This window comes from Cervus elaphus, chromosome 18, assembly GCF_910594005.1.
Source record: "Cervus elaphus chromosome 18, mCerEla1.1, whole genome shotgun sequence".
NCBI classification, from domain to species: Eukaryota; Metazoa; Chordata; class Mammalia; order Artiodactyla; family Cervidae; genus Cervus; species Cervus elaphus.
In genome coordinates this window covers 15,751,532-15,764,540 of record NC_057832.1, presented here as the reverse complement: position 1 = coordinate 15,764,540, position 13,009 = coordinate 15,751,532, and the positions used below count along the sequence as shown (strand labels likewise).

At 49.5% G+C, this 13,009-nt stretch overlaps 1 protein-coding gene across 7 annotated transcripts in view; it reads right to left on the bottom strand.

Annotated features, from left to right (window-relative positions):
• Positions 1 to 3,176, bottom strand: part of GRB10 (growth factor receptor bound protein 10) — a 217,528-nt gene extending 214,352 nt beyond the window's left edge. For 5 of the 7 annotated variants that reach the window (XM_043872860.1, XM_043872867.1, XM_043872858.1 and 2 more), the window contains exon 1: positions 2,929 to 3,176. The gene's annotated coding sequence lies outside the window, so the exon portion shown is untranslated. Of the gene's footprint in view, positions 1 to 2,049; positions 2,075 to 2,292; positions 2,648 to 2,928 lie in introns of those variants that run through there. The other 2 variants (XM_043872861.1, XM_043872862.1) reach the window with 2 other exon arrangements.
• Positions 3,177 to 13,009: the final 9,833 nt, after the last annotated feature.

Sequence of the window (13,009 nt, the reverse complement as noted above, 5' to 3'; positions counted from 1 at the left end):
TTCCCAGGTCCCCAAAGCACCCATTTGCCCACCAAGTTGCTTGTCTGTTCTAACATCTTCCTTAATGTCCCAAATGCCCAGTTAAGCAAAAGGTAAAGACAGGTGAAATAAAGTCTCAACAAGCAGAAAAAGTTTTAGTTAAATTATGAACATATGACTGACTACATACATGAAAAGCAAAATAAATGTTTTCTCTTTATAGACTCACACAATTCCACGTTGGTTTAACAGTATGAGAAACTGACAAAGGGATCACACCCCAAGCCGTAAACACACACACTTCCTCCCATGAAGCAGAAGACGACTCTCTACGGGCAGTGTCAGAGTTCTGACAGGCAGACCGGCCAACCACCATGCATGGTTCTTTTCACCGGTGGTTAAGAGTTGGGCAGAATTCCAAGGAAGTAAGTTCCTTAAACTATGTCATCTTGAAAAGTTGTATCAGCTATACCAACCTAGAATTCCTAAAGCTGTAAGAGGAAGGTAAAGGCACAGTGGATGTCTTTGTTCACGCAGGAGCTTGGTTTCTATACATTGTCAAGTCTTAGAACAGCCTCATCATCCAAATCAAAAGGTCCAGAGTCTGGCTTTGGTTCCTCTTTCCTGTGTGAGGGTCAATGGCCACAGAGATGGTCCCTGTAACTGGGCCGGGGCTGTCCAGGTTCCGATCCTGGCAGCTACCACCCTACAAGCCCTGGCATGAACCTGCCCAGCTCCAGGTTCCTAGTCCACAAGGAAAGGCATTTAGCCCAGTCCAAAAGCTGTACAAACCACAGGCAATACCCGGTAGATGACTTTAGCGGGGAACAGCTTTTATTAAAACACAGTTCTAATTACAGTAAACATAACCACCATATCAGACTCATGACTTCGTGGTATCAAAATTTCCTTTCAAAACAAAGGCGTATCTAAGCACAAAAAGTGAGCGGACAAAAGAAAACATTGATAATAGGCTAGTGAGAGGGCAGGTATCCAGGAGCCACGGGAATGGGAACAGAGCCTGCTGGTTCTCCGGGTGTGTGACCGGCCCAGGGACGCTCCTAGGGCCGTTTCTCTTTTAGATGCACAGAAGCATGAGCCACAGAGGACTGAAAAAAAAAAAAAAAAGAACCCAAAGCTTAGGATCTGGTGATAGCTCTGGCATTTGCCAGCCATGTGACTGGACATGCCAATTAACCTCCTGAGGCTGGGTTTGTGCGTGTCTGATTCTTTGCCACTCCAAGGACTATAGCCCACCTCCTTGGGCAGTGGGATTCTCCAGGCAAGAATACTGCACTGGGCTGCCATTTCCTACTCCAGGGGATCTTCCTGACCCAGGGGCCAAACCTGAGTCTCTTACATCCATCTCCTGCATTAGTTGGTGGGTTCTTAACCACCTGGAAGCCCAAGCCTCAATTTCCAAACCTGTAAAATGGGGAGCAGGAGGCTGCAGAGGATTAAAAGTAATTTGGCTTTGAACGTGTCCCATAAACAGTGAAATGCCACACAAGTATCCCTTGCTGCTCTTCTCAGTTACTGGGTGTGTGACTGTCCTCAAATTCCCTCCCTGCGATCCGGGGATTGGCCTGTGTGGCCTTTTCTTTCAAATGTTTCCAATAAAACTCAAATATTATATGCAATAACCTTAGAGTTCTGATTTTTAACCGCAAAACCTAGTCATCTAGAATCATTCCTGGAAACACTTTGGCTTCAGAGCTTTTTTCCTAACAAAATACTAACCTAAAAGACACCACCATTGCCAGAAGTCAGAACTTCTTTTGCTAGAGAAACCTAGAACCTATCTATTTTTCCTCCTGGAAAGAACGAAGGAATCAGTGGGTCAACTCCTATGAAAAACGTCCGGCTTGGTGCTGTAAACCCCAGTCAACGCCTGTGGCTGTGCTAACATGTGTTCTTAGTAAAACTGAGCGAAACGTTAGAGAAAGCACCACTTTGGAGACTCGGGGGCTCCGAACCGCTGAATCAGCATTTTCAGAAACAAAGTGTTCTGGGTTAGGCCTTGTAAACAGCAGCAAAGAGAAAGTTGTGCAATAACGCGTGTTTACTCACGAGCGCTACTTGTTTGGGTCTTTTCTTTGCATCTCTTGAATGAAGCTGGGGACAACGTTTGCAAGAAAGCTTTCTCTCCAACGAATGCATCAGAAAGATCCCGGCCCGGGCAAAGTCACCTGTGGCTCCCCTACGTGACCCACCGTCTCGCCGAGACAAATGACAGAAAGTTGGCCTTTCTTACAACCCCAAGGCAAGAAAAACACAATAAAAAGTAGAGAATGTCTCATTTCCATAACGCACATGCTCCAGGGCCGTCCTCAGGCAGACGCCGGGAGAGGCGATCAGGAGGCCGAGAGTTGCATCAGAATCGCCTTCGGAGAACCACACGGCTCTTATCACGTTTCCCCGGCTGGCCGGCCGCTAACCCGCGAACCCTCGACTTGGGGTTAGGCCCCGGGGGCGGGGAGACCGGTCGCCAGCAGAACCAAAGGGAAAGATCCCAGGATCGGGCTCGCTCCGACTCCGGGGGGTCTGGCCCCACCGCCCGAGCACGGGCGCACCGGGGGCTGCAGGGGCGCGCGGCGCCCACCCTCCAGGCGATCCGGGAGCGCGGCCTTGGCCCTGACCGCCCGGCGGCGCAGCCCCCACCCCGGCCCGGCCCGTGAGCCGCCGGCGTCGGACAGGAGGGCTCCAGAGGGCGCCGCCCGGGCTCCCCGGCTCCCCGGGGTCGCCGACGCCGAGCGCCGCGCCCGGTCCCCGCCCTCGCGCGCCGCAGCCCCCGGCCCGAGGCGACGCCCTTCCGCCCGCCGCGCCCCCGCGGCGCCCGGCGTCCCCGGCCCGAGCGGCCCGCGCGCAGACAATGACGCCGGGACTGCAGCCCTCCCGCCCGCCGGCCACAAAGTAACTTGGCGCCTCGCTCGCCGCCCAACTCCGTACCTGCCACGGCGCCGTTCCCGGCCGCCTCCGTTCGGCCGCCCGCGACCCTCGGCGCGGCCGGGGCGGCGCCCGTCCCGCGGGGCAAGGGCGGCGCGCAGGGAGGTCCCGGCCCCCGCGTGCCGCCGCCCGGGGACCGCGCGCAAACTTTGGCTCCGCGCGGGGCTCCGCGGCTTCCGAGCGCCCAGCCCGCCACGGCGCGCCGCTCGCGTCCTTTCCTGCCTCCTCCCGGCCTCCCCACCCCCTCGATGGGCTTTAAACCCGCCCGGCCCCGCCCGCCGCCGCCGCCGCGGCCGCCGCCGCCGCCTCCACCTCCGCCGCCTCCGCCTCCTCCCCCGGTCGCTTTTCCTGCTCCTCCTCCCGCCGCCGCCGCTGCTGCCACCGCAGCCCGGACCGCTCGGGGCCGCCAGCGCGGGCAGGGCCGCGGCCTGGGCGCAGGGCGGGTCGCGGAGGGAGCGCGGGGCGCCGGCGGGGTGCGGGGCTGGGCGCTACAGGAGGTCGCTGCTGCCGGGGGCTGGCACGGGGGACTGGGAGCCGGCAGCTGGGCGTGGGCGCCCGGACCCCGCGTCCCGCTCCCGGGACTCCCGGACGTGGAACCGCGACCACCCAGCCTGGAGCGCCCTCGAAACACACATCAGACCTCTCCTGGAAGGCAATTTGCAAGCGAATTCTTTGAAACTCAAGTTGAAACTGTGCGGCCCCATTCCCCGTCCCGGGCGCAGCGGGAAGACTGGACGGAGGAGCCTGAGGAGCAGCTGCTGCACTGGCTGTGCCTTGGTCTGCGGTCCCGCCTGGGACCCGGGAACCTGGGCTTCGGCGTCCGCCCGCCGCTGGCGGGGTCTGGACCCTTGACTCTTCTAGTCACAGTTTCCCTGTCTGCGTACCCGCCCCGGAGCGCGCGTGGAGTGGGAGGCCCTCCTTATTTTATTTATACCAGCAGGCCTCAAGGTCCTTATCTTTGCAATTGGCTAATAAGCCCGCCTACGAGTAATGTCCTGAGGGTTAAATGAGATGTTAACTTGTAACATAAAGCGAAAGGTAAGAAGGAACCCCTGCCTTCATGGACACCATTGTCATTAACCTGATTATGAATGTCTCTATCGAATCAAAATTATAATACAAATAGGATAATAACAATAATTATGTCTTTTTCTGGGATTTGATATTATAAAAGCAGCTGCAGTAATAACTTGCCCTCATTGAGCGTGGGTTTTGTGCCAAATATTCATTAATCCTCTGATTTCACCCTTTGAGCTTGTTACTAGGAGATGCCCACTGGACAGACTAGGAAACCCAGTCTCCCAGAGGTTAGATAGTTTGCGGGAGGTCAGAGACATTACTTTGCCAACAAAGGTCCGTCTAGTCAAGGCTATGGCTTTTCCAGTAGTCATGAATGGATGTGATAGTTGGACTAAAAAGAAAGCTGAGCACCGAAGAATTAATGCTTTTGAACTGTGGTGTTGGAGAACTCTTGAGAGTCCCTTGGAAAGCAGGGAGATCCAATCAGTCCATCCTAAAGGAAATCAGTCCTGAATATTCATTGGAAGGACTAGTACTGAGGCTGAAACTCCAGTACTTTGGCCACCTGATGCGAAGACCTGACTCATTTGAAAAGACCCTGATGCTGAGAAAGATTGAAGGTGGGAGAAGACGGGGAGGACAGAGGGTGAGATGGTTGGACAGCATCACCAATTCAATAGACATGAGTTTGAGTAAACTCCGGGAGTTGGTGATGGACAGGGAAGCCTGACGTGCTGCAGTCCATGGAGTCGCAAAAAGTCGGATACGACTGAGCGACTGAACTGAACTGAAGTAGCTCCTAAGTGCAGAATAAGGATTCTGCCAAAACCCTTTAGGGCACTTTTTATAACTTTTGTGTTTCCCACCTTTGGCCTGATTTATCCATGAAAGTTCATCCTTTCTTGTAACTGAAATAAGCATCCTGAAAATATCTCCCCATTTGGTCCAAGTTCAGAAAACCCTAAGATGAAACATCTAGAGAGAATAATGCAAAGAAACTTAGTCCTGGAAGAGCTTAATTGAGCACAAAGATTCCTGTAATAGACAAAGGATCCAGAGCAAATTAAAGAGGAAAAAGACTTGGGCCACTTCTGGAGAGCCATGTAAGTTTGACTCTTAAGAGTTTTGCCAAAGGTTCCAGTCAGCAAGGAGACCGTGAACCAGCCAGAAAGCCTGATAAGAGGGCTTTTATAGGTGTTTGAAAAGCGCCTAATATGTAGACATATTTTCCTGGATCATTTCTAAGTAAATTCCATACTAAAGCCCCTTACCCTATATATGGGCTTGCCAGTGGTAAAGAATCCTTCCAATGCAGGAGACAGGGGTTTGATCCCTGGTATGGGAAGATCCCCTGGAGAAGGGCATGGCTACCCACTCTGGTATTCTTGCATAGGGAATCCCGTGGACAGAAGAGCCTGGTGGGGTACAGTCCATGGGGTCACAAGGAATCAGACGTGACTTAGTGAACAAACTCATGTATATTGTGATATGTCCTTCCTATGAGTAGAGATGTTATCTATCATAATCACAGTACAGTTACCAAATTGTAGCTTAATAATGATTGACTGTGTGCATCTATTCTTGGTCCAGATTCCAATTTTGCAAGTTGGCCTGACAATGTTCCTTATGGTATTTCTTTCCCCTCCCTCAAAAGATCCACTCAAGACTGAAGTATCGTATTTAGCTGTCTGAAAATGTATGGGTTTTCAAACACCACTCTTCACTGAGAAGGGATGAAAATAAATGTCCTCAAGTGTTTTCATGGTGACATCGATCCCCAGAATTCCTCAGACAAGCCCTCATTCCCCACATGTTCCAGCTCTGTGTAGACCTTGCCTGCCTCTCCCTTCTGGGCAGGGCCCACTCCTCACCACTGCATGATCCAAGTTCGTGAACTTGTCACTCCTGTGGCTACAGAAGCTGCAGCTGTCCCGTGTGATGATCCGGACCAGCCGATCCTTGGGCAGACTGCACCTTAGTGCCTTCCCCAGCTGCAAGTTCCAAACGCCCACTGGCATCTGTCCCGAAGGGCGGATGCCACCACCATGCAGTCCAGCCACGAGGGTGTAACTTACCCTGGAGAACCAGCCTACTGGGGGCAAGGCAGTGTGGCTTTGGACTCAAGAGCCTCATCGAGGGAAATCCTATGGCTGCAATTATGTGTCAGCACAGAAAATGGGATTTCGTGATGGTGAAGTATTCAGTTATCCCAGGATGTGCTAGAAGGCTCCTTTAGTTGCAAGTAGAGAATCTGATAGACTCTAATTACAATCAGAAATGAACTGATTAATACTTGTCTCCCCTGTTGGCTGCGGGCTTGGGAAGGAGTAAGCACGTGCTGCTCACTAGGGCCCTTGCAGTAGGGGGAGTGCCTGGCACTAAGTGGGCACCTGGAGGGAGGTATGTCATCACTGGGAAGCTTATCCTGCAGATGAATTCATCAGCAGATCAAATGAATGGAAAATGGGAATGCTGTGCCCTGGGGCCCAGGTTCCAGCTCTAAAGCTGCCAATAGCCTTAACGAAGGAAAAGAACAAGATGAATGGCACCCTGACAGTAAAATGCTCTGGGCAGAGTGGCCTGAATTCACTTCTGACCGCATGGGGGAAAGGTCAGGCCTGTAGCCCCACTGGGCCCAGGCAGGTGCACCAGGCAGGCAGTGCTGTAAGCTGGTGGTCAGTACTCAGGACTGGGAGTGGGAGCCACCTGCAGTCTGGACATAAGCACAGTGCCCACCCCAGAAGCCTGGGGCCCACCCTGCCTGCCTGGCAGAGTTCACACCCCTGAGGTCACTCTGCATTTTTAACAGATTCCCCCCACCAGTCACATGTTCCAAACAGGGTGATCCTTTGACTCTTCCAAACAAGAGAAATACAGACTGCCCCCGGCATGCAGAGGGAAGACTTCCTGGAGGCAGCAATGCCCCAGTGGAGCCCTGGAGTATATCCAAGATGGTCAGTTCCATACAGAGGGAACCAGAGAAAAGGTTTCCCAGATGGAGGGAGACTTGCAGCCCTGCCAAAGCCAAGGAAGAATTTACCTAGTAGTTGCATGAAGGCAGAAGGACATGAGGGCATCAGGGGGCTTGGTGAGAGACCAAGATGCAAAGGTAGGGAGGGACTTCACTGTCATGCTCAGGCATTTCTACTTTATCCCCAAGGTGATGTGTGGGTCCGATCTGCCTGTCCAGGGCTGACCAGCACCATGCCCTCCCCTCACAGTGGAACTTCCCATAGATCCCCCTGCCCTCTGTGGCCCCTACATAGCAGCTGATGTGCTTGGGGATGACACTTGGTCCAAGGTGTGTGTTCGCTGGTGGGCAGAAGGGTGGACCAGCCAGATGCCAGCACCTGGGATCCGGGGTGGGTCTGGCCCAGGTGAGACACAGCTGCTCTGGGCTCAGTCTGTGACGAGAGAGGCTGAACATCAGCCCCGGACAGATTCTCAGTCTCCCGCCTCCCTGAGCCTGGGCTCCTGGAGCACTTGTTTCAGATTTCCATTGAAACCCATTTTCCTTATGATGTCTTAACATATAAAATTGTCCTTTTCCTTTGGAAGCTTGAACCAGATGACTTTACAACCAGATACTCACTGAAGGATATTACCTACGTCTGGTTTTTATTGAGATTTAATTTGCTTTCAGGGACTTCCCTCGGTCCAGTGGTTAGGACTCTGCACCTCACGGCTGGGGGCGTTGGTTTGATCCCTGGTTGGGGAATTAAGATCCCACAAAGCACAAGGTGCAGTCAGTAATAATTTGCCTTCAGAAAAATTCACATTTTTCAGTTTTATAAAGATACACAGTTGTGTTACCATGACATCAGTAAAGATGTAGAACAGTTTCATCTCCCCAAAAGGGTCCCTGATGCCCCCTCCCCTCTCCTCACAGCCACTGGGCTGTTTTCTGTCCTAATGATTTGCCTTTTCAAGATTGTCACATGAATGGAATCTCACAGTATGCAGCCTTTTATGTCTGACTTTTCACACTCTGTAGAATGCATTTGGGATTCATCCATGTCGATCTGTGAATCAACAGCTTGTTCCTTTTCAATGCTGATTGCCATTCCATGTATGGATGTTCCTCAATTAGTTCATCCTCTCACTAGCTGATGGATGTTTGGGCTAGTCCCAGTTTGGGCAATTATGAATTAAAAAAAAAGAAAAAAGGCTACGTGGGTTTTTCTAGGGTTGTAAGAAATTACTCAAGTAATTTCTCTTGGGTAAATAACTAGGGGCAAGATCATGGGGTCAAATGAAATGTATTTAACTTTGGAAGAAATTGCCAAGCTACTTACAAAGTGACTCTGCCATTTATGTCTGCACCAAAAAAAAAAAAAAATTAATAAACAAATGTGTGAGAGTTTCTGTTCTATGTCTTGATCAGCACTTGGTATTGTCAGCCTTTTTAATTCTGGCCATCCTGACTGGGGTATAATGATGGCTCATTCTGATTTTCATTCACATTCTCCTCATGGTAAATAACATTGAGCTTTTTTTGATGTGCTTGCTTGTTATATGTATACATTTTTTTCTGAAGTATAGATCTCTGGCCCCCCCTTTTTTTCTCCTGTTTATTTTCTTAACATTGAGTTCTAAATGTTCTTTATATATTCTGCATACCTATAGTTTAGCAGATATGTGTTTTGCAAATACATTCTCCCAGACTTTAAAAATTTTAACCTTTACATTTTTCTGTCTTTAAAAGAGCAAAGGTTTTTCATTTCGTAGGTTAAAAGAGCAAAGGTTTTTCATTTTTAAAAGAGCAAAGGTTTTTCATTTTGTAGGTTAAAAATTATCAGCGTGTGCTTTTGAATTTTTTTGTATCCCATCTAAGAAATTCTTGTCTAACCCAAGGCTGTAACAATGATCTCCTATGTTTTCTCCTAGAAGTTTTAGTTTTAAGCTCTACGGCAGGATATGCAAGAAATGGATTCAATCCCTGGGTCAGGAAGATCTCCTGGAGGAGGAAATGGCAGCCCACTCCAGTATTCTTGCCGAAGAATCCCATAGACAGAGGAGCCTGGCTGGCTACAGTCCATTGGGTCACAAAGAGTCAGACACTGCTGGGTATGCACTACTGTTTCGCTCTATCATTTAACACAAGTTAGTTTTTTAAACGACCTGTGTTGAGGGTCAGGTTTGGTTTTGTTTTGCATACAGACATCAGCCTGCTCCGCTGGGTGACCTGCAGGAGCTGAGGGAGCCTATCGGTGTCAGAGCTTGACCTGGCTGCATTGTGGGGCCAGGAGACCAGCTGGGGGGCCTTCGGCTGGTGTGGACATTGGTGATCTGTGACACAGAGGTCAGAGAAGGTGATCTTGGAGGCAGGCGTTTGAGGGCCCGGGGTGAGACTGGAGGTTCCCGGCAGAGCAGAGGAGAGGCTGGGGGCAAGGAGAGGAAACACAGGAAGTTCCAGCAGGCAACCTGAGCACCAGGTGATTGTGGGCAACACGTTTTTTGTTGGCTTGGTAGCGGGGAGAAAAAGGGGTGGTCTTACTGGGCTTAATATTTTTAGAAAAGGGTTAAAAGCCTGAATCTTTTACCTAAAATCACAGTCTCAGTTTCCCTTGAAAAATCATTTAGCAAGAGGCATCCCTGTCCCCATGTGGCGGCTGGTCCCTGGGGCTGCTCTGTCTGGCCACAGGGTCCCAAGCTCACTCCAGGCTACTGTGCTGCATGGCCAAGATCAAGGCCCTCCCAAGGGGGAGGGGGGACTCCTCGGGTCATCCAGGTTGCCTGGAAATCCGGCTTCGACTGGTGTCTTGTGTCTCTGAGCTTTGAGGAACCACGGATCCCCTCCCACGAGCCACACTTGTCTTCCAGGCTGAGCTTCTCAGGCAGCCACTCTGGCAGCTGTGGGCTTAGATGAGGCCATGGAGGCCACAAGCTAGCAGGGAGGGAAGGTGGCTCTGCTGCTCCTTCCGCACGGCCTGTGGCTGGTGTGGGCATGAAACCTTTGCACCCCACCTCCACGCTCGTTCTGAGTCATCGCCGTCTCCTTTGATGGTTGCCGTGCCCTCAGGGTGCTCCGGGCTGCAGGGAGCAAAGCAGGGCCCAGCAGCAGCATCCAGGCCGCTGGCCCTGGTCACCCTCCGGTTCTGGCTTCTCCTGGGTGGAGGTCATTGTGCCTTTGGTGTAGAGATGCAGCTCCAGACACTGGTGACCCTGACACCTGTGGTCACAGGCACAGTGGGGACACATCTCCTCCTGCGCCTCCTGCCAGAAGGCACCAGAAGATTTATTCTCAAATGGCCAGAAAAGGATCTCAGGCCCATGCCCTAGCAGCAAAAAAGTATAAAGATGGACATGGGACACCACCTCTTGACTGGGGAGCAGGTTGTAAGAAGAAAGAAGGCCCAGGGAGGGTGGCTGGTAAATGGATAGCCAACCATCTCTGGACCAAAGCACATGGCCCTGTGACAGTGGGCAGCTGAGACCCCCACCTCCTGGAGAAGAAGTATCCTGGGAATTAGGATTGGGGGCGTGACATACGCTTCTAAATCCCTTAAGTATCCAAACCCAGTTATGCCTCTAAATCAGGAGCTCTTTCAACCACTTAAAAATAAAGTCAGCCTCTTCACTCAATCAGAAGTTAATTAATACTAATATCGTACAGACTTTACTTAATGAAACATATTTCCAGCCCAGTACTTTTTATAGTTTTAATAACCAAAGTTCCAGAGCTAACAAGAGAATCTAAAATAAGGACAGAACTATTCAATTGATTAAAGTTGATTTAGAGCGACTGAAGATTTCTTATTCATGAGCGTAACTGGTATGGTGTGTGAGGCTAGTGACTCTGTGCTTTTAAGGCAGCATCTTAACATTAGTGTTCAAACCGTTAAAACCAGAAACCACTTACTTAGTCAGCATTCATTCTTTAAGAGGATTAATCTGCCTGCAAGTGGTGTGAGGCTCACAGAAAATAGAACAGCTAATCCTGGAGACGTGCTTGATAAGGATGCAAAACCAGCCCTGGCTGGTGACAAGAAGCGCCATTCAGGTGGCAGGGATCAAGGGAGTGGTGCTGGCCTCCATTTGGGGCCATCGCTCCTGTTGGACACGTGTGAAGGTCTCAACTGTACGCAGGAGAACTGTGTTTTATGACCACGCAAAGTCTTTCTTCTTTGTGCAGAGCTAAGTATCAACCAGGGTCATTATTATTTAGAACTCAAAAGATTGAAAGATTGAGGGACCCCATGACAGATTTTTCCAGGAGAAACTCATTATTTCCTCTCTTCTTCCTCTTAATTTTTATTTCACCTTCTCCTCCTTTCTCAGTGTCCTTAAAACAAGCCGCGTTTCTTGAGTGACTGCCTCACCCCAGGCAGGCAAAAACTATGAGGCTCACAATATACACCATACTTTATATATATGTATCTATTTCCGTTTATCCCAGCAATACATTTTGAGGTAAATATTATCATCCATTCTTTTTGTTTCACACTTAATAAGTGTTTATTTATGTTCTGCCCGTAGTCCGAGTCCCCGGTCGGGAAAGAAGACTTCTCGAAACAATGCAACTCGCAATAGGGGAATTTATTACTGACTTGAGCCGGGGCCTCCCGCCCTCACCAAATGTGTGAGGACGAAAGGCCCCGAGCCCCAGTTCTCTCAGGTATTTATTAGGTCAAAAAAAGCAGCAGGTAGTTGGCGCAAGCGGATTGGTTACACAGTTGCAAGGTAATTTTTGTTGGCCCAACGTGGGGCTTTCAGCTTTCCCCTGATAGGTTCCCTTTTTTCTTGCTAGGCATATGTTGATTGGCTGGCTCCAGGAGGCCTGATAATTATGTTACCCCGGGAAACCAGGCCTACTCCCAATCTAGGCTGCCTGTCATGGTGTTAGCCATGACAGCCTCACAATTTAGTGTTCTATAAGGCTATTATTTAATTGAAGTATAGTTGATTTACAATGTTTCAGATGTACAGCAAAGTGATTCAGTTATAACATATAAACCTTCTTTTTCATATTCTTTTCTATTATGGTTTATTACAAGATATTGATGATAGTTTCCTGTGTTATACAGTAGGACCTTGCTGTTTATTATTTTATGTAGTGTTAAGTGTTAGTTGCTCAGTCGTGTCCGACTCTTTCTGACCCCATGAACTGTAGCCTTCTAGGCTTTTCTGTATATGGGATTCTCCAAGCAAAAATACTGGAGTGGGTTGCCATTCCCTTCTCCAGAGGATCTTCCCAACCCAGGGATCAAACCTGGGTTTCTGCATTTGCTGGCAGATTCTTTACCTTTTGAGCTACAGGGAAGATTTTATATAGTAGTTTGTACCTGTTAGTCCTAAACTCCTAGTTTATCCCTCCCCACGTCCGTTTGGTAATCATAAGTTTATTATCTATGTCTACAGGTCCTTTTTTGTTTTGTGAATAAGTCCATTTGTGTCATATTTTAGATTCCACATGTAAGCCATATCATGTGATATTTCTATTTCTCTGTGACTTAATTCACTTAGTATGCCAGCCTCTAGTTGCCTCCATGTTGCTGCAAATAGCACCATTTCATTCTTTTTTATGACTGCATAGTATTCCATTGTATATATGTGTGTGTGTGTGTGTGTGTGTGTATACACTTTATGCATTCTTCTGGCAATGGACATTTTAGGCTGTTTCCATTTCTTGGCTATTGTAAATAGCACTGCTATGAACATTGGGGTGGTTGTTTTTTGGTTGCTAAATCATGTTTGACTCTTTGCAATTCCATGGACTGCAGCATGCTAGGTTCCCCTGTCTTTCACTATCTCCCGGAGTTTGCCCAAATTCACGTCCACTGAGTTGGTGATGCTATCTAACCGTCTCACCCTCTGCTGCCTCCTTCTCCTTTTGCCTTCAATCTATCCCAGCAACAGGGTCTTTTCCAATGAGTTGGCTCTTTCCATCAGGTGGCCAAAGTATGAGCTTCAGCATCAGTCCTTCCAGTGAATATTCAGGGTTCATTTCCTTTGTATTGACTGGTTTGATTTCCTTTCAGTCCAAGGGACTATCAGGAGTCTTCTCCAGCACCAAATTTCGAAAGCATCAATTCTTCAGCACTCAGCCTTGTTTATGGTCCAA